Source organism: Meleagris gallopavo, chromosome 13 (genome assembly GCF_000146605.3).
Source record: "Meleagris gallopavo isolate NT-WF06-2002-E0010 breed Aviagen turkey brand Nicholas breeding stock chromosome 13, Turkey_5.1, whole genome shotgun sequence".
NCBI classification, from domain to species: domain Eukaryota; kingdom Metazoa; phylum Chordata; class Aves; order Galliformes; family Phasianidae; genus Meleagris; species Meleagris gallopavo.
The window spans coordinates 10479217-10497270 of NC_015023.2; the positions used below are offsets into that span (position 1 = coordinate 10479217).

General features: G+C 45.3%; 1 long non-coding RNA gene across 1 annotated transcript; it reads left to right on the forward strand.

The window, feature by feature from the left end:
- The first annotated feature begins 102 nt into the window (after window positions 1-102).
- On the forward strand, window positions 103-17799 carry LOC104912976. The gene is made up of 3 exons (XR_795059.3): window positions 103-262; window positions 339-450; window positions 17726-17799. It is a non-coding gene; the product is annotated as an uncharacterized LOC104912976 (long non-coding RNA).
- Window positions 17800-18054: the final 255 nt, after the last annotated feature.

Sequence of the window (18054 nt, forward strand, 5' to 3'; positions counted from 1 at the left end):
CCTTCCAGGCGCTGCCTGCCCTGCACGGCACGGCGATGCCCCTTTCCTGCCCGCTCGGTAAACACTGATGTCATTCCCCTCTTGCGTAATGGAGCTGCGTGCCGCTGCTGTGCGGCGCTGGGATGGCAGCTCTGCGATGGCAGCACCGTGTGTCCCGCCGGGCCCCTTCCAACGGCGACAGCGACGGGGGTTCCTCGGGAAGGAGGGTGGCAGAGCAGCTCTGCTGCTTTCAGTGCGATGAAAACGCTCCAGTCGTTCTCAGGTGGATGGAGAAGCCGCCCCCCGATCCGCGCGGCGGAGCCCGGTGTCCCAGCACTGACCCTTCTCTTCTTTCCCAGGTCATGGTAAGAATCACAAAGACGCTGCCTCGGTCAGGGCCACGCATCCCATCCCTGCAGCTTGTGGCATTTATTACTTCGAAGTGAAGATTGTCAGTAAAGGGAGAGATGGGTGAGTGCCTCGAGTACCTTCCTGCAGTTCCGACTGTCGTTGGCCGTCCCGCTGCTTTCCTGCCCTCCCAGGGCCATGCCTTCAGTTCAGCATTGCACTGGTTGTCTCGTGGGGAGTTACGTGTTGTGGTATATGTAATGCAGAGGCATTCAGACATTTCTGTTATCTGCAATTTGCTAAGAGCAGTTACACCAATGTTAGAAATTCAGGGTGTCACTTGCAATGTGAATTATGGTATTTTTTTTCCCCTTGCTGGCTGGGTCTGGACGCTTCAAACCCTGGAATTACAAAGAATTGTGACACGATAGAGATTGCCTGGGAACCTAGCCCTCAGTCCTAGAATCGTTTCCATTGGAAGGGCCCCTTAGAGGCCATCTGGTCCCAGTGAGCAGAGACACCTGCAGCCCCGAGTTCCCTGACCTTGGCTGTCTGCAGGAATGGGGCAGCACCACCTCTCCGTGCAGCCACTGCCTCACCAACCTTCGTGTAAAGAACTTCTTATCTCCAATCTAAACTGGAGAGCTCTTTCAGTTTGAACCCATCTCCTCTTGTCCTATGCCAGCACCGGAGAGGCTGTACCTTTCAAGACAGGTGGAATTAACAATATAAGGATTTCACTTTTGTTAGTTTTCTACTGCAATATGGGGGCGAACAAGTTTTCATAGAGTCATTTCTGCTGAAATGTGGGCAGGCTTCAAAGCAAGCAATTCTGAAGACAGGTGAGAATGAGAGCCACCAATCACCGAGTTCCTCTGCCTGAACCCTTGGTCAGGTGATGACACATGGCTGTTTTCATTAATCTATCTCATGAGAAAAAAATGTAGGACTCAGGATCTAACCAGTGAGTGCTGTGTTCTAAGTCATCATGAGCTGTGATCCAAACAAGATGTGCAATGAAGAGGAAGGGAGGGACCTGGAAATTAATTTAGGATTGTTGGGTGTTTGCATGGGGAAGAGTAGTCATAGTGTTACTTGAGCACTGGAAGGAGAACTGAGACTGTTTTTTAGAGGCTTCATATGCATGATGAAGGAAAAGATTCTTTTATAGAGGGGAAACTGTAGTGTTTGTGAATAGAGGCTGGAATCTGTGAAACTCAGACTGTTTCTAGTCTAGGACCTGAATGTGGACTTGTCTTTCAGGATAGATTATACTGCAGAGCATCGTGACACACCTGTGCAAGCTTGGGAGACAAAGCTAGAACTGGAATGCAAAATATGCATTCTGGTCATTTTTCCCCACCAAAACATGATATTTTTGTGGCACTCAGTATTGTAGGCTGTCCTGTTGGTCTGTACTGCTTTGAGGGGAAGAATTGTGAGAGCAGCAAACCCTGCTGGTGGCATTAGGAGCAGCCATACTTCACCAAGAGGTGCCTCACTCACCTGACCTGGTGGTGAATGTTGGATCCCCTCTGCTCCTGTGGTCGCCCTGTTGGGTATTACTTTGATCCAAACTGTAGCTGGCCCAGGATGTCCTTGGTGGAGTTCCTTTAAAACCATATTTGGGATGATGGGAAAGCAATAAATAAAGCATTTCTAACGAGGTTTGGGCTTCTGCTGCTGGTGTAGATTAATTTTTAATCACTGTAAAGATATTAACCTACTGTGTGAGCCCATGTGTAGTTTTTTTCTTGCTGAAGGAAGAATATCACAGCTGCAGCCATCCAGAAGGTAAAGCAGCACTGAGAAAGGTCTTGAGTGCAATTAATTAATCCAGTCCTATAAGAATCACATTTGAACTGTGGCCATTGCAGGGGTCTTAAGGAAGGGCAGCAAGCATTCCTGTTGGGAACCAAATTTCAGCCATCATTTTTTACTGTTGAAATCCTTTTCTGCTGTTATTAACTTCAGAATGGGTCTATTTGAAAAGAGTTTTGGAAAAGATCTTCACTTGTGTTGCATTTATTACAATAATTGCAATAAAGTATACAGGATTATCTGTACATAGATGAATGCTGGGCTGAGTGGCCCTTTTTTTTTCTTTCTTTCTTTTTCCTTCTTTCTCCACATTTACTTTCCAGGAATTCTTTGGGCTGTAAGGAATGGTTTGTGTTAGCACTGTGGCAATACAAACGTGGTCTGAAGTCAGTGCAGCAGTGAGCTGTGGAGAGCTTGACTGATGTCTCGGCCACTCCTGTGCCTTGTTTTGCTTCTCCTGGTGGAGAGAGCTCTTTATCTTGGGCATTGTGGTAATGGGGATTTGTAATTGTGACTTCGAGTGACAGGCAGTGGCTGTAAATATAAAGCTCACTCTTGTATGTCTCATATTTAGTAGTTTAAAGTCAGCCCATTGGGGCCCAGTGTGTCACAGGCATTTCTGTTCTTAGCAAGTTCTCTGCTATCTATTACACTGTGGTGGCTTCAGTTAAAGGAATAAAAGGCCAGAGAGCTAGAGAAGGCACTGGAAAGGAAGTTTTCAAGTGTCATAAGCCGTAAGGACTGTCCCTGGGAGCTCAGCTGGAGGCCCTCTAGCAAGGGGAAGGGGAGTGTCGCTGAGCTCATTTTCAGGATAGGTTCTTTGGGCATAAAGTCTGCTTTGTAGCTTGTCACACATTGATGCTGCTTGGAACAAAGAGGTGTGGATTCGCAGTGTCTCTGATGCTGGAGTTTGGGATGGCTTCTCACATTTAGATTTAAAATGTGCTCTTGGGCTGCTGAAAAGACTTCCTCAAGTAGCCTAGGTGCTGGCAGTGCTGATGTACAACAGAAAGAAGGGTAGAAGCTCCCGGTGACTTTGAGTAGAGACGTAACCTCAACCTGATGAGTTGTTTGCAGCCTGAGATGTTGCTTTTATGGGGTCTGTCCTCATATCGGGGTACAGCGTGCAAAGAGTCCATTTGGTGCACTTAAGAAACTTGGAAGAGTTACCAGCTTGGGATCTTCCACTGCTCAGGCAGTGAGATATGGACACCCTTCACTGAGCTAAAGAAAGATGACTGGGTCTTGCTTTCAGCTGAGCAGTGGTCGATTCTCATACTGATGGTTTTAGTTTTTACTGTTGAGACAACACATTTGTCTGTTCGTTTTGTTTTCCTTTCTGCTAAAGGAGAGGCTGCCAGACTAGCGCTGAAGAGTTGTCTGGGAGAGGAGGTGGATTCTTCACGTAACAAATCAGATCCATCTGTGTGTGGGGCTGTTTGTGATACCGTGTTTGGGGAGGTAGTTCTTATCCTCAGGGAGCAGAATGGAATGCAGTTTGCAGTCCCTTGATTAGCTGCAGCCCTATTCTCACCTCCCTGTCTGCCATGAACACAAGGGAAGCAGTTCCATGTCATCTTCCCTTTGCCTTACGTGTCCGTGCCTTCTCTCATGCCCACAGCCTGTTACTCAGTCTCGTGGCAAGGTGGGTCAAGAAGATAATTGGTTGAAAACTGGCCACATCACAACAGCTGCAATGATTTAATCTGTTGACATCAGTGTCAGAAATTGCTGGGTTTTTTTCCCTCTCCAGTAAGGGAGCAGGGTTCTACTTTCAGATGGAGGGTCAGCGTCAGCCCTCACGGAGATCAAGTCAGAGAGTTGAAGAGTTTTCATAGAATCACAGAATCATGAAGAGTGGAAAAGACCTTCATGATCATCAAACCCAATCCATCCCACCGTGCCCACTGCCCACATCCCTCAGTGCCACATCCCCACGGCTCTGGGACGCCTCCAGGGATGGTGACTCCCCCACCTCCCTGGGCAGCCCATTCCAATGCATCACCTCTCTTTGAGAGAAGAAATTGCTCCTCATACCCAAACCGACCCCCCCTCCTTCCCCCTCGGCTCAATTTGAGGCCATCACTTCTCTTAAGGTTTACTGGGGGCTTAATTTCCTGAGCCATTACGTGTTTGTTGTTGTCCATGAGCCCAACAGGACGAAGGGCAACGGCCAGAAGTTGTGGCAAGGAAAACACCAGCTGGATGTGAGCAAATCATTTTCCATGGGAAAATTCTAAGCCCTGGCATGGTTTGCCTGGGGAGGCTGTGGCGTTTGCATGGCAGACTCCAGACTGTGGGATATTTGGTGTTATTTACGCTTTGGGCAGGAGGATGAAGGAGGTCCCAAGGTCCCTCTCCATGGTTCTGTTACTGCCTTGCTCCCGGCATTGCTCAGCTGAGCAGACTGGCAGGACCTACGTGACTCTCGTGTTCCTGAGCTGCCACAAATAACTCGTGCTTTCATCACGGTGATGTCCGTCACAGTTCAACCTTAACTATATTGGAAGCGCTGAACTTTTATCCTCCCTCCCTCCCTCTCTATAAAATAGGTGTTTCTGTTTGCTGTTGGCTTGTCAGCACATCTCGCAGCCTCTGCTTTCCTACTGGTGATCTCCGCTTGGTAAACAGGAGCAGTGTCTGTAAGACTCATCAGGGTAGGGCCATCAACCCACAACTTAGAGGCCCTTGTGACTCAGGAGGACAACTGAGCTTTGTTATCCTCATTATTTTGGGGCAAGGTGAATTGTCTTGTGGCTGAGGGAGCTGGGCTTGCTTAGTTTGGAGAGGAGAAGGCTCTGGGGAGCCCTTGCTGCAGCCTTCCAGTAATTGAAGGCAGCTTATAAGCAAGAAGGGGTCCGATTTTTTTACCTTTTTTGAATATATGCTGTTCCTCAGACATTCAATTAAACAAAACAATCCATAAATACCCCCAACGAGTCAGTAAGCAGTTCTCACCTCGTTCCCATTTGCAAACAGCCTTGCCCAAGCAAGTCTTGCTTGCTCAGCCACTGCCTGGCTGCTGTTCTGCTCAACCTCTGGTGCTCTGCAGTGCAGAGACCCTTTCATTTTCTTTGGAGGCTTCGCACTGATTGATGACAGCTCACATCACCTGTTAGTTTATGTTGCTCTCCTAAGCTCTCATAGAAGGAAGTAATGCTGAGGGCAACTTTGTGGATGTAAAGCAAGTCGCTATACTGGAATATCTGATTTGCAGTTGATAACTCCATTTAAAAAAAGAGATAGGAGCCAAAACGTGGTGATTTATGGAAGTATTGTAGTAGTGGTAGAGTATAAATGTCTGCAAAACAATCTGTGAAATAATTTTGCACAGCAAAGAAGAAAAATTTGAAGGAAATATCTGTTTCCTTCCCATCAGCCCTGCTGTTCCCAAATATCTACTACAGAAAGGTGGAAATACAGCAAAAGTGAATTCTAACTGGATAAACTGGATATGTGTTATTTTTCAGTTCTTCAGAATATGTTTACAACTAATAAATCAGGTTAGAGAACGATGGGAACTGGTTGTTTAAATGTTCTGGGGTTATGCATCCAGGCAATTCTCTGTTTAATTATTAAATCAAACAAGTTGCATAACTGTCATTGAGGGGAATTCTTTCTTCCTTCGTTGATGGAGGTGGAGCACGATGAACTGGTGAAGAATTTATCATCTTCTGTGAAGCCTGCATTAATGGCATTACACTGACTACTGCCAGGTTAATTTTCCTGACTGCTTTTCTAGCAGTGGGGTTTACAGTGTGTCCAGGCTGTGAAGCCAGGTCTCTGTTTGCACACTACAAATCAAATCTTCCTTCTTGTTTGCAGGTTTAGTATGGATGGTTTTCACTTTGAGTCTTTTCTTCCTTGTTGTGGGCATGTTGTGGACATACGAAGGTCTGTGAATTGGTAGGACCACAAGATGGCTTGGCTTGGAAGGGAGGGAGCTGGGCTTGTTCAGCCTGGAGAAAAGAAGGCTGCGGGGTGACCTCAGTGCAGCCTTTCAGTGCCTAAAGGGAGCCTACAGACAGAGGGGAGTCAACTCTTGGAAAGGGCAGATAACAGCAGGACGAGGGGAAACGGTTTGAAGTTGAGGGAGGGAAGCTTGAGGTTGGATGTCAGGGGAAGTTCTGTACTCAGAGAGCGGTGAGGTGCTGGAACAGCTGCCCAGAGAGGCTGTGGATCCCCGTCCATCCCTGGAGGTGTTCAAGGCCAGGTTGGATGGGGCCCTGGGCAGCCTGGGCTGCTATGAAATGTGGAGGTTGGTGGCCCTGCCTGCAGCAGGGGGTTGGAGCTTCGTGACCCTTGAGGTCCCTTCCAACCCTGGCCATTCTGTGATTCTGTGGGTGTTGCTCTACTGGTGCTCTCCCCAGCCCTCTGTTGTATTTATTTTTCCCACAATTTCAAAGAACAAGTGGTCTTATTTCATGAAGTACATCTATCACAGCTTCATGCAACACTTCCACATAACTAAAATAAAAACAGTTCTTATATGAATGTTGTAGTATATATACCTCTGAAGAGAAAAACTACCTGGCAACAGAAAGTATTTTTCTGATTTGTGTGTCGCTTCTACTTTCCCCCTGTCTTTTCGTGGAGAAAACAGGAGCTCAAGCTGCTGCTTGAAGTTGACTTGCTGTTACAATGGACTGAAATGTAGTGTTAGACTCTGGTGTGGGAGGTGCAGCCTCCCTATGGCTTGCCCTCTGTTTGATGCCCTTCTCTCGGGTATTGGTGGTATCTCCAGTCCTGTCCTGGTCGTAGAAACCAATTCAACTGCCCTAATAAACTGGATAAAAATTTTCAATGACACTGAACGGTGTGGAAGGGAACTTTGTTAATTTGCATGGCAAGCTGAACAAAAATCTTTCTTATTCAGTTGGATGTAACCAGAATAAATAATGGGTGAATTGTTATCAGCAGGGCTCTGTTCTGCTCCCGGAGTGAGTGCTGTATGTGCCACTGATGTGGTTTGTGTGAACTTCGCTGAGCAGCAGCTGATCTGAGGAGTCAGCAGGCAAGAGTGGAAGTCTGAAGTTGGAAAACTGCCTCGGTAGGACACGTTGGCTTCAGAGGCTGTTGGTTTTGTCCTCTGTGTAGTGCAGTTTGAGGTCCTCTTGGATGTGGCCCTGCTTTGGTGCATGTGGAGATGTTATTCTGAGATCCTAACAGTGATCTCAGCTTGTGTTGTGCCTTCCTTCTGGAATGATGCTCTAGTCAAATCTTCATTTCTCATCTTTATTTTGTCTTTCAGTATTCCTACACGTATGTGATAATGTACACCATTTCCTTCCTGAAGGTAACTCGCACAGAAGAGGACAGGTTTACCTTCTTGGGGCTGGCCGACCAGTTCAACATGACCCTAAATTGGGAGGGAGCTGGCCATCCCATTCCTTGGGGTAGCAAAGAAAGTTTTCCTCCTCCCTGTTGCTATGTCAGTATTTACTCATTAAAGGATGAGCAGATGTTATGTTAGCAGCCTACTGACTCTAATTTTGTTCTGCTCACTCATCTCTTTGATGCACGTTGTCTTTTAGAGCTTCTTTGCCTTTAGAGGGCTTGACGTGTGCCGGGCTCCTCCAGCCTCAGGATATTGTGGCTGCTTGTAACCAGCTCTTAAGAATTCTATTTTCTTGCTTCTATATGCTTCTTTTCAGCCTTGCATTATTTGTCTTTCCTGACCTCAGCTTGGGGAATTGGGATTCTTTCTGGAGCCAGTCAGTGCTATTTCTGAAGCACCGCCACAGAGCATTACATTATCCACAGATAAAACCAGAACCACTTCCACTTTAGAGATCCATTATGGTGTGGTTCCAAAACGTTCACTGTCGAACTGAGGAGCTGGAATCCATGCACCACAGGTAACTTCATTAACCAGGCCTAACTTGTTTGTCACTGCCTTGGAGCAGCGTGTCCCTTCCCCCCCATCAATGGGACAATGTCAAGTTGCAGGTGGTGAACTGATAGGGGTTATCATTTCTCTCCACTCTCTAAACCTGGCATGAATTCAGGACCCACCTCAAACAACGAGGCAGTTCAAGGCTTGGCACAAGACACTGCGAAAGCCTCTGAAATGCCATCAGTGTGACGGGGTGCGTTATTAATCTCTGATTGTGTAATCTTGGTTCAGTGTTTCAGATGCAGCTGTGTGTGTACTGAAAGCGTGGGGATAATTGGGAGGGCAGAGTCCCGCCAGCTGGTGGTGGTGGTTTGGGAAAGAGCAGAAGAGGCTGCAGGGTGCAGTAAGCTCTGAATCACAGACTTGTCTGTGGGTGAGAGAAACACCCCGTGTTTGGCTCCTGGCTAAGCTGGGCTGCTTGCTCTGAGCTGGTCTGTGCAATAAAACACCAATCCAAGGAATTTCTGCCGTGTGACAGTGATATTGTTAGTTCACTACCACTCTGCTACGAGTCGTGGCCTACAGAATGAGTTAATTTACATCTGTGTGTTTCCAGTTCTTCAGTTTGAGCCTCGGTGTGTCTCAGCATACAGACAAGGCACTCTGTAAGGAGTGACTACTGTGTCAGCTTTTGGTGGTCTGGTGGTTTTGGCACCAGAAATGGGTTCCAAGTTTGTGACCCAAGCAATGCTAAACTGGCATGTTTTCCTGCCTTCGTGTCCCCAGCTTTCAAGTGGGGTAAGTCTTGTCTTCTTACCAGCTGAGCTTCACAGGCCTTCAGAAGAGGGGAGGCTGGGATTGTTCAACCATCCCAACGTGGTACCTTGCAGTGGATTAAGAAGTACACTAAGGAGAGCTGTAGTAGTCTTCTTTTCAGGGAAGAATCAGAAGTAGCACTGGGGTTGAGCACTGCTGTCAGGTCTCTTGCAGAAATTCTTGCAGCTTTGTGGGTGAAGAAATGACCTCTTTTCATCCAAAGTATACTGCCCTGGTCCAGTTACAGCCACGGACTAATTGCTTTCTTCCTCCTTCTGACTCACCCTTATTTATTTTGTGCATAGGAGTGCCTCCTAAGCGCTGGTGCTCTTCAGGCACTCAGAGATGTTCTTGGCTCTTGGCATTCTTAAGGCTGACAGACAAGGACAAGTGAATTGTATTGTTGCTGTGTTCTTCCCCATCCTCAAACTACCTGTGTGTGCTTCCTTCCTGCACTTGAGAAGCCAAACAGATCCAGGTGCTGGAACTTCAATGTTAGTTACTTGCTGTCAGAGAACAGATCTGTTCTTAGCTCTCCTGCCGGATCATGAGCATTTTTGTGGGTTGTTTGCACAAAGCAGCTTTAGACTAGCTGCAGAACTCTCACACTGGCTGTTTGGCAGGCTGTCTGTGTGTCATGCTTCTGCTGGAGGAACATCCTTTAGCTGGAAGAATTGCTTGTCACGTGGGTGGATGCTGCTGCTGGGGGCTGTTGGCCTCTGACTCCTTGAGAAGCTGTGTGTATGGGACTGTGAGGCCTTCAGGGCAGCCTTAGAGATGGTGTTAAGGGTTGAGATTCTGCTCCTTGTGTTGGATGATCTTCCTTGGATGGTCATTTCAAAAGGCAGTGGGCAGAGACAACGATGTTCTTAATGATGTACACAAATCTTAAAGGCAATTTAAAAAATCTAGTGCTTGCTAGATCCAAACTGGTTACAGAGACCATATCATTCAGGGACCTCTGGCAGAGAACACTGTACTGTGTTAATTCCTTGCATCTAAGCCACATTCCAAGGGTATGGCAATATCTGATTCTCTTCTTGTGCTGATTGCCTTTTATCTGACGTGTCAGATGGGTGAAGGTGGGTGCTGTGATGGAAGGAGAAGTGATGCTGTATGCAGCCTGGGTCTGTGCTTCCCTGGGGGTGCAAAGCCATGGGAGAGGTTGTCACCCCACTGCCATGTTGAGGCCCACGTGTCAGGCACCACAGCTCACTTGGCTGTGCAGCATGGATAGTGAGGAAGAACAGTCCTTCTGCAGGTAAGTAAAGGAGAAGCAGCAGATCCTGAGTCTACGTAACCCTTCCCCTTCTCTGCCCGTTAACTGATGTGAACGTCAGGAGAAGTGGAAGTGAACAGGTAGGAAATGGTGAGTGCAGCAGGTGTGAACGCTGCAAGTTCTGTAAGTGGGATGCAAAGCAGGGCTGTGCAGTAATTGTGCAGTGATGCCTGGCCTCTGCTGCTTGTGTGTCAGATAAAGACTTGCCACTGTGAGCCACGGGTGGCCAGTCTGCAAGCAAAGAGTTGGCTAAAAAGGGACTTCACAACATAAAGCAAAGCTCAAGGGTTAGGGAAATACGCAAGTTACTCATTATTATGATGTATCAGCCTATGGATACCCAAACTGTATGTATCAAAAAGTCAAAGCCATTTAAGAAAATGAATGGAAATTATATGGTATGATTACTGCTAAAATTCTTTATTGAATCAGTCTGCTAAGAGTTTCTGTGCTAATGAAGACAAATGAAATGTTCTGACCACAGACGTGGGTTGTCTGATAGACTCCTACCGAGGTGGGAGAGTGATTACCAAGCTGTGATGCAGGGATTAGCATTACTTCTAGAATTAGTGGATGAATATGCCAAAGCGTACCCTGCGTAACAGCAAGAGCAGCCTCCTCAGGACATCATTTTGTTTAAATTTTTATTTTGATTAGTTAAATGTTGTCACTGCCATGGAACATCTTTTGTTGCTGCCCGTGACAATACGCAATGCTTCTTGGCCAACTCAGCAGATCAAAGTGAGGTCTTTTGTATCAGGAAGAGTTACTGGTTGATGTTGAAGTACAGTCGTTGCTTTGGCTTTTTCTCTCTCTCTCTCTTCCAGGGAGGGTTTTTTTTTTTTAATGATTTTTTTAATTACTTGTTGCTGAACCTGGCTGGTTGAGCCTATTTAAGTTCTAAAAAGCCATTGGTTTCCACAGGGCAGGGCTGAGGTGCAATAGAAGTTGGAAGGAGTTTGGTGCTATGGTAACTGCCTAGGTTGCTGATGAGGGGAAACAAAACTGTTCTCCTGGTTGAATCACTGGCATGTGTCTGCATTTATTTTTGTCTGCCTTTCTGCTCTGCTTGGAATTGATCTGCTGAATAAGTGTTGGAGCAGTTTTGAAGCTTCTGACTGGTGTGGGGGCAGGTGGAAGTATCCTCTAACAGCTACTGAGAAGGTGATTTCAGGAGATCTTTTTTTGAAGGTGGACGCTGTTGCTGCTTGCGTTTATTCTCCACAGCTGTATCAGTGCTTCACCAGCTGTGCATCCTCTAAGAGGCTCTTTGGATCCCTTAGAAAGTGACTGCAGTGAATTAATGGTCACAGAATAGTAGATTCATTTGAGTTGGAAGGGACCTTGAAGACCATCTGGTCCCACTCCGTGCACTGAGCAGGGACACCCACAGATCCATCAATGCTCAGAGCCCCATCCATATTGAGTTTGTCCACAAGTAGTTCAGGAGGCAGCTGATGCTTTTAGTGCTGGAGATGAATTTTTCTCTCTTAATTTTCAAGAATAGAGCGGATTTTATAATGTGAGGCTTTGGAGGTCTCAAAGCTCATTTCATCCATCACTTCTGATGTGTTAATCGATACGAGATGGGAAAAGCAAATTAGCTAGCATCTTCTGATATAATAACTAGCAATCAAGTGTGTGACAATGTGAAGTTCTGGATATAATCTGTGGGCTGTGGAGTGATAACCAGCAAGCTGAGCAAGACATTTTATATTGTCTGTAAATTGTCTGTACAGTTCTACAGTCATTACAATCTTATTTTAATGATTGTTCTCAGCTGTAAGGAGAAGCATTTTATGAACCAGGAAGGCTTGTGGTCATCTTCATGTTTTGTTGTGGATTCCCCATCGCTGGAGGCATTGAAGACCAGGCTTGATGGGTTCCTGGCACTCTGATCTGTTGGCTGCCAACCCTGCCCATGGCTGGGTGGTGGAACTGGATGATCTTTCAGGTCCCTTCTGACCCAACCCTTCTATGATTCCATGATGTTGTGTGTCTAGATTGAAATGTAATCTTAAATTTAGAACTTCTGGGTTTGTCGTGCTTACTACTTATAAAAATACAAGTGTCCAGCCCTAATTTAAAGCTGTTTTGTCCTGGAAAGACACTGTTGTACACATTTTGCCCTTGATTATGTGTGTGGGATTTGCTGTAATGCTGAAAAGAGGGAGGATGGATCTGCATAGAAAATAAAAGTTAACAAGGATAAGTGAAGTGGGAAATGACCTATTTTATCTGAGTTTGATGGTTATTTCTTAGCTTCCAACACTTGGCTCAGTATTGCAGCCATAATGGTGATGGTGCAGTGCTACAACTGCTTTGTGGTCATTGTCCAGCAGGAGTTGGGGACAGAAGAGACACTATGAGAGTGCTGCAGCTGTGATACCAGTGAAGCTGGGTCATTCTGCTGGAGCAACCAAGCAGCCTGCTCCTCAACAGGTTCTTGCTGAGTGTTTTCAGGCCTGCCAGAGGCAGGGCCAAGTACTCTGCTATTAATGGTTCAGTCTTAATGGTGCTTTTACTGCGTATCCAAACAATTTGGGACCTTGAACGCTGAATCACAACTCATCGAGGCCTGGGCAATGGCAGAGGTGGCACTTCTCACTGCTCTCTGAAGCAATGTACAGCTGGGGAGTAACTTCAGCTGTGGACTCTGGTCCTCGCTACATGTGTGCACAGTTGGAAAGAGATTGAAAGAGCAAAGCCTGCTATGTAGCAAGGAAAATTGCAGCAGCAGGGGGTTCCAGACTCAGGAGGAATAAGAAAATGGAACTGCTAATGAACATGCTGTATGAACTGTCAATGCTTTAAGAAGGTGGGCGAGGAAAAGCAAGAGATCACCTTGCAGCTCTAGGGAGAAACCTTCCATATTGTGCCTGGCAGGCTGTAAACACAGCTTTGGAATAGTTTGTTCTTTATAGATCATGTGTGTGTCACATAGGAGTGTGAGACGAAATTTTTAGATGCTGTAAGTGACTGATTCAAAGAGGTTAGTCAGGGAACTCATGAGAGGATGTAACTTCTGACTCATGCTCTGAGCAGTGCAGAAAATGATTTTTTTAAACATTATATAAATATTTGTGTTTAATGTCCTTTGAGGGGCTCTTTAAAAAGGCCCCCAAACCCAAATTCTTTCGTGTTCCTCCAAAAAAAACCAACCGCACCCAACAAATGCTGTATAAATTGAGGAAGCTTCTTTAAGACAAGTTACTAAAAAGATGGAATCATAAAGGTAAAATGTTTTCAGGTGGTATGGAGGCTCTTCAAGCAGGCTTCATCTTGGAGGAGCAGAGTAAATAGGTATGAACTAATTGGAGGGACTCAAAATGAACAGTGAATACAGTTGACACAATTAGACACGAGGGAGAGAGAGGATAGGGGATACACCCTGCAAAGCTTGAAGTTTTATTAGATGAGAAAAATGCAAAGAAGAAACTTGAAGTGTAAAAGCACCGTAGAGTTGACCAGAAGGACTTGATGGGTGTTTGGCTCAAAGTCAAATGTTAGAGAATGTTTTTCCTTCCCAAAACATCAGGTACAGGAGGAGAGCCAGAGAGTCTTTAAGACCAGGAGATGATTCAGGAGAATTTCCTATAAAGGGCTATGAGAAGGTAGGGCCACGACAGAGAAATAAATTGCTTTGCAGATGTGTCTGTTGTGGAGGAATGTTTAGAGGCTTCCAAACGCCAGTCTGCTTCAGTCTGCATTTAAAGGATGATTTGGCTCTTCTGTTGATGAGTTAATACCACAATCATGGTATTTGTCAATAAAACACAGGAAGAAGTCATTAGAGGTTATCTGGTCTTCATTCAAGAGTTCTAAAGAACGAAGTAGCTAAGCCATTAACTGCAGAACTTAAAAAGACTTGGATTTCAGAGGAAAAAGAAATCTCTCTCTCTATATATTTTTAATGGAGATCCCAATGAATGAGATAACACAGCACTTTCTCTTCTCTTTCTCAAGAGCTTTCAAGTCTCTTTTATCCTCGAGCTCTCTACATCAGAGCAGAACCTTCCTTGTGGCTTTTCTTCAAGTCAGCTCTAGGTTCAGGGCACCATCAGCCCAAGTCCTTGTGGCAGTATGCCTGGCAGGAGTCATCATGGCATTCTTTGTTTGAGAGTTCAGGATTGTTCTGTAGAAACTACAAGAACAAGTTTTTTTCCTGGGTAACTCATTCTCTTTGATGACCAGGGAGGAAGCTGTGGTCAGTTAGTTGATGGGATCAGATCAGCTCATGATGTACGTGTGTGCATCAAAGTCCTGTCTTCTCCCAGCTTGCTTGATATTGTGCATTATGTTCTGTAGCCAAGAGTTGGCTGCCTGTCAGCAAAATTGTCTTGAAGTTAAAGTGTCAGTGAATAATTTAGGCTGGATAGGGTCTTGGTAGGTCGTCTAGTTCATCCCCACTGAAAGCAGACTGAACTTTGGTTAGATCTGTTTCTCCAGAACAGTATGCAGTCAAGTTTTTGAACCTCTCTAGGGTGGAGATTCAGTATTTTTCTGGGCCCTTTGCCTCTGTAGACAGCAGTAATCTCCCATTGGAGTCATAGAACATCCAGAATAGGAAGGAGCCCACAGGGATCGGTTAGTCCAACCTCTGGCCCTACACAGGTCGACCCAAACTCAGTCTGAGAGCAGCATCCAAATGCTCTGAGCTCCGGCAGGACTCACAGTAATACAGCTCAGGACGTGGTTGGTTGGAATACTTCTTTATTGTGCAGTTTAATCATGTCCTATTAGCACCCCCACCCTACTCTCCCCCATACTTCTCTTTCTTGGCTTTGCTGAGTCTCGAGGCCATAGGTTTGGAGCCTGTAATCTGCTGTCTTTACCTGATGGCTGTGTTTCTGCAAGTGTTTTTCTTAATCCTGGTCTTTTATCAGTGAGGTTAGTAGTCTATGTGGTGATTTGCTCTTTATACCAAGATAATTTCTTTAAGATCTTCTGGTGAAGGACCTTAACCAACGCATCTCTGGGTTCCAGCAGTGGTGCTTTGCCTGTGGTGCCATTTAGTTTTTTTCCATGTTCAGTGGTAGTTGTTGGTGCTGGAAAGTCCTACTGACACCTTGAGTAGAAGGGTTCTCAAAACAGGGAAATGGACACCAACAATTGATCTCAATTAATAAAAAATGTAATCATTTGCTGATGCTTTTCATCAGGACAATGACTAGCTGCTGTTGTCTGAGATGATAATCGCCACTGTGCTGTCCTTCATCTCATTGTTCAGTTGCATTTTTAAAGGAACTGTGTGGACTTCATAGACCAAAAAGCAAGCAGTGTCTTCCCATTTGGACTCTGTGACACAAAGGTGCTAGCAGTTACGGTATCCCTCCTCAGATTAACAGTTTTCTCTGTTTACACTGAGTTGCTGAGGAGCAGCTAGTCTGGAGAGGAGGTTCTTTCATCTTTGCAGTTCTTTGGAAATTTAGGCTTTGAAATGAACTCCCAGAGGTCTTGGCTTGTCACTGTCTGGTTCATGTAGATCTTGAAGCAATACTGGTCTTTACCATTGAGCTTTCTACTTCAAGACATATTACAGGCTATTGAGAGTTTAGTTTTGTAACTAAACTTTCACCTGTCCTAAGAGCAGTGCAAACCCTACTATACTCAGAGTGTTTGTTTGATCCCCCATGCTGTGTCCAAGCTCCACTGTGAGCATCCAATGTTCTGTTGAACAAGCAGAGTGCTCTGAGCTCTTCTTTTTGTAGACAGGCTGTGGGCTTTTAGCACTTCTGCAGAGAATATCAGATTTGCTATGTGATTATGGATAACCAAGGTATTTTGGAAACCCTCACAAATCTCTTTTTATCCTTCCTAATGAGAAATGGGAGATTCAGCCAAATGTCCTGGATTCTGTCCTCTGTAACTGGAGAGTTTCCAAGATAAATTTGTTTGACCTAAATGTTGTCAGGAAGTTCAAACCTTTTGCTCCTGAACTGGCTGCTGCCAAAGCCCATGGGGAATTTTTCTAGATTCAGCGGCCCTCTCATTATTTCCTTTATCAAAAGCTAACACTTTCCTGGTGCTTGTGTAATTACATAGTTTTCTGCATGCTTAGAGCTAGAGGACTTGGGTTGGTGTTTCTCGGATGCAGTTGGGTATTGCCGTGGCCCTGTTTGTCAAAGTTCAGTCCAGATATGCACTGCCAGCAATGGATTCTCCGTATCGAAAGATGACCATGTATCAGTCTGCTCTGAAGGCAACCCGGGTTGCACAGGGGATCAGCTAAAAGAAAAGGTGAACCATAGGGTAATTAGCAACTCGGTGATCAGGGTTTGTAACCAAGGGTACCATGAGATGCAAGGCACCACGTTCACAAAGCGTCTGAATGATGTATGGGGTGGTGGTTGTGGTCCCTGTGATAGAGAATGGTGGTGAAGAGCAACAAAACCTGAACTAAATCTTCCTCAAGTGGAATTTGTTCCGTCTGTGGTGGTGACTGGTGAGTGATCTCCTTGTTGTTATTTTGATCCATGAGCTTTTAATCTTATCTTTTCCCTGTGTCTTATTGAGGAGGGAGTGGCTGGGTGGGTGTTTTGGGGCCATTCAGGGCAATAGTGGAGACAGTGAAGGCAAGAATGGAAAGTGGTTGCTGCATGGGACTTAACCCACAGGCCTTGAAGAAATCATAGAACCATTAAGGTTGGAAAGACGAATAAAATCACGTAGTCCAACCATCAACCTGTGCCTGTGACCGCTGAGGGGGCACAAATCAGGAATAGTATTTTTAGACACGGTTAATATTTTATGGAGCAAGTAAACCACAGGAAGAAGGAAAGCTGGTGCTATGAAAGAAGAGTAGGACACTGGCTGTAACCTATTTAGATTTATAACTTTATGTGAACAAGAGCCACACAGTCAGCTGTTAATTTCAGACTCAGTAACCTAAAAACGTGGAAGCTCGTTAAAAATAAGCTGAGCAGGGCAGCTGTTTTCTGTGGCTTCAGGGCGTATTAAGAAAATTACAGACCGTGCAAATTAACAGAAATAGAAGAAACAAAATGGGTACATGCATAAATATTACCTACTGGGGAAGGAGCCTTGGAGAATGGCTGTGCCTCACAATCCTGTTGAATGCATATGTAGGTTAAGATTAATCTGATTGCATTTGCAAATGCTGTTTGACCAGGTTCAGCCCCGAGAATCTGTAAGGAAGGTAATGGAAATAGGGGGTAATGCTGCGTGTCTGGATGGTTAGATTAGTTAACAGGTAGGAAATGGGGGAGAGGAGTGAATGGCCTCTGCTCCCTCTCATCCCCATGGCTGAGGATGCTCTGCAGGGATGTGCACTACTAAGCCTGTGGTGTTTACTACCTTAATGAATAACCTGGAAGTGAAATTAATAATGAGATAATGATTTGTGCTGATGGGATGAAACTAGCAATAGTTGTAAAAACAAAGGCTCATTCAGAAGAGCTGTGGACTGATCTGACAGTACCGGGTAACTGGGCAATAAAATGAAAGACGTGGTTTGGGTTGGGTGGGTAGAAAATGGCTTTCCTGGGGGTGAATAACAATCAACAGTCGACAGTCTTACCTTAGATTATTTGCTTATGTTGTTTCTCCCCCAGGCTGTGGGGAATCTTGTGTCTTGGCCCTTCTGAGCTTGACTGATGCTGTACTTTTTATTCTCTTTTTGGAAGGTATATGGGAATAGGACTTTCTGCTCAAGGCGTCAACATGAACAGGCTTCCTGGTAAGTCACTATAAAAATGGTTTTTTAGCTTACAGTCTGTGTTAAGTGTTCATTTAAAATAATTCATATGTATGAATTGATGAATGTGTGTTTCTATTAATAAAATGTCATGATTGAGTGTCTTATATCTGGGAGTTTCTTGTCATAGTCGCTCCTATCTTCTTTCCATCCTCCAACCAAAAAGCTAGAAATACATGACAGAGTGCTATGACCAGATAATAGTGTTGCTTCCTTTTTTTTCCTTAATATTTTTAGTTTAGCCTCTAGGTTAGTTAA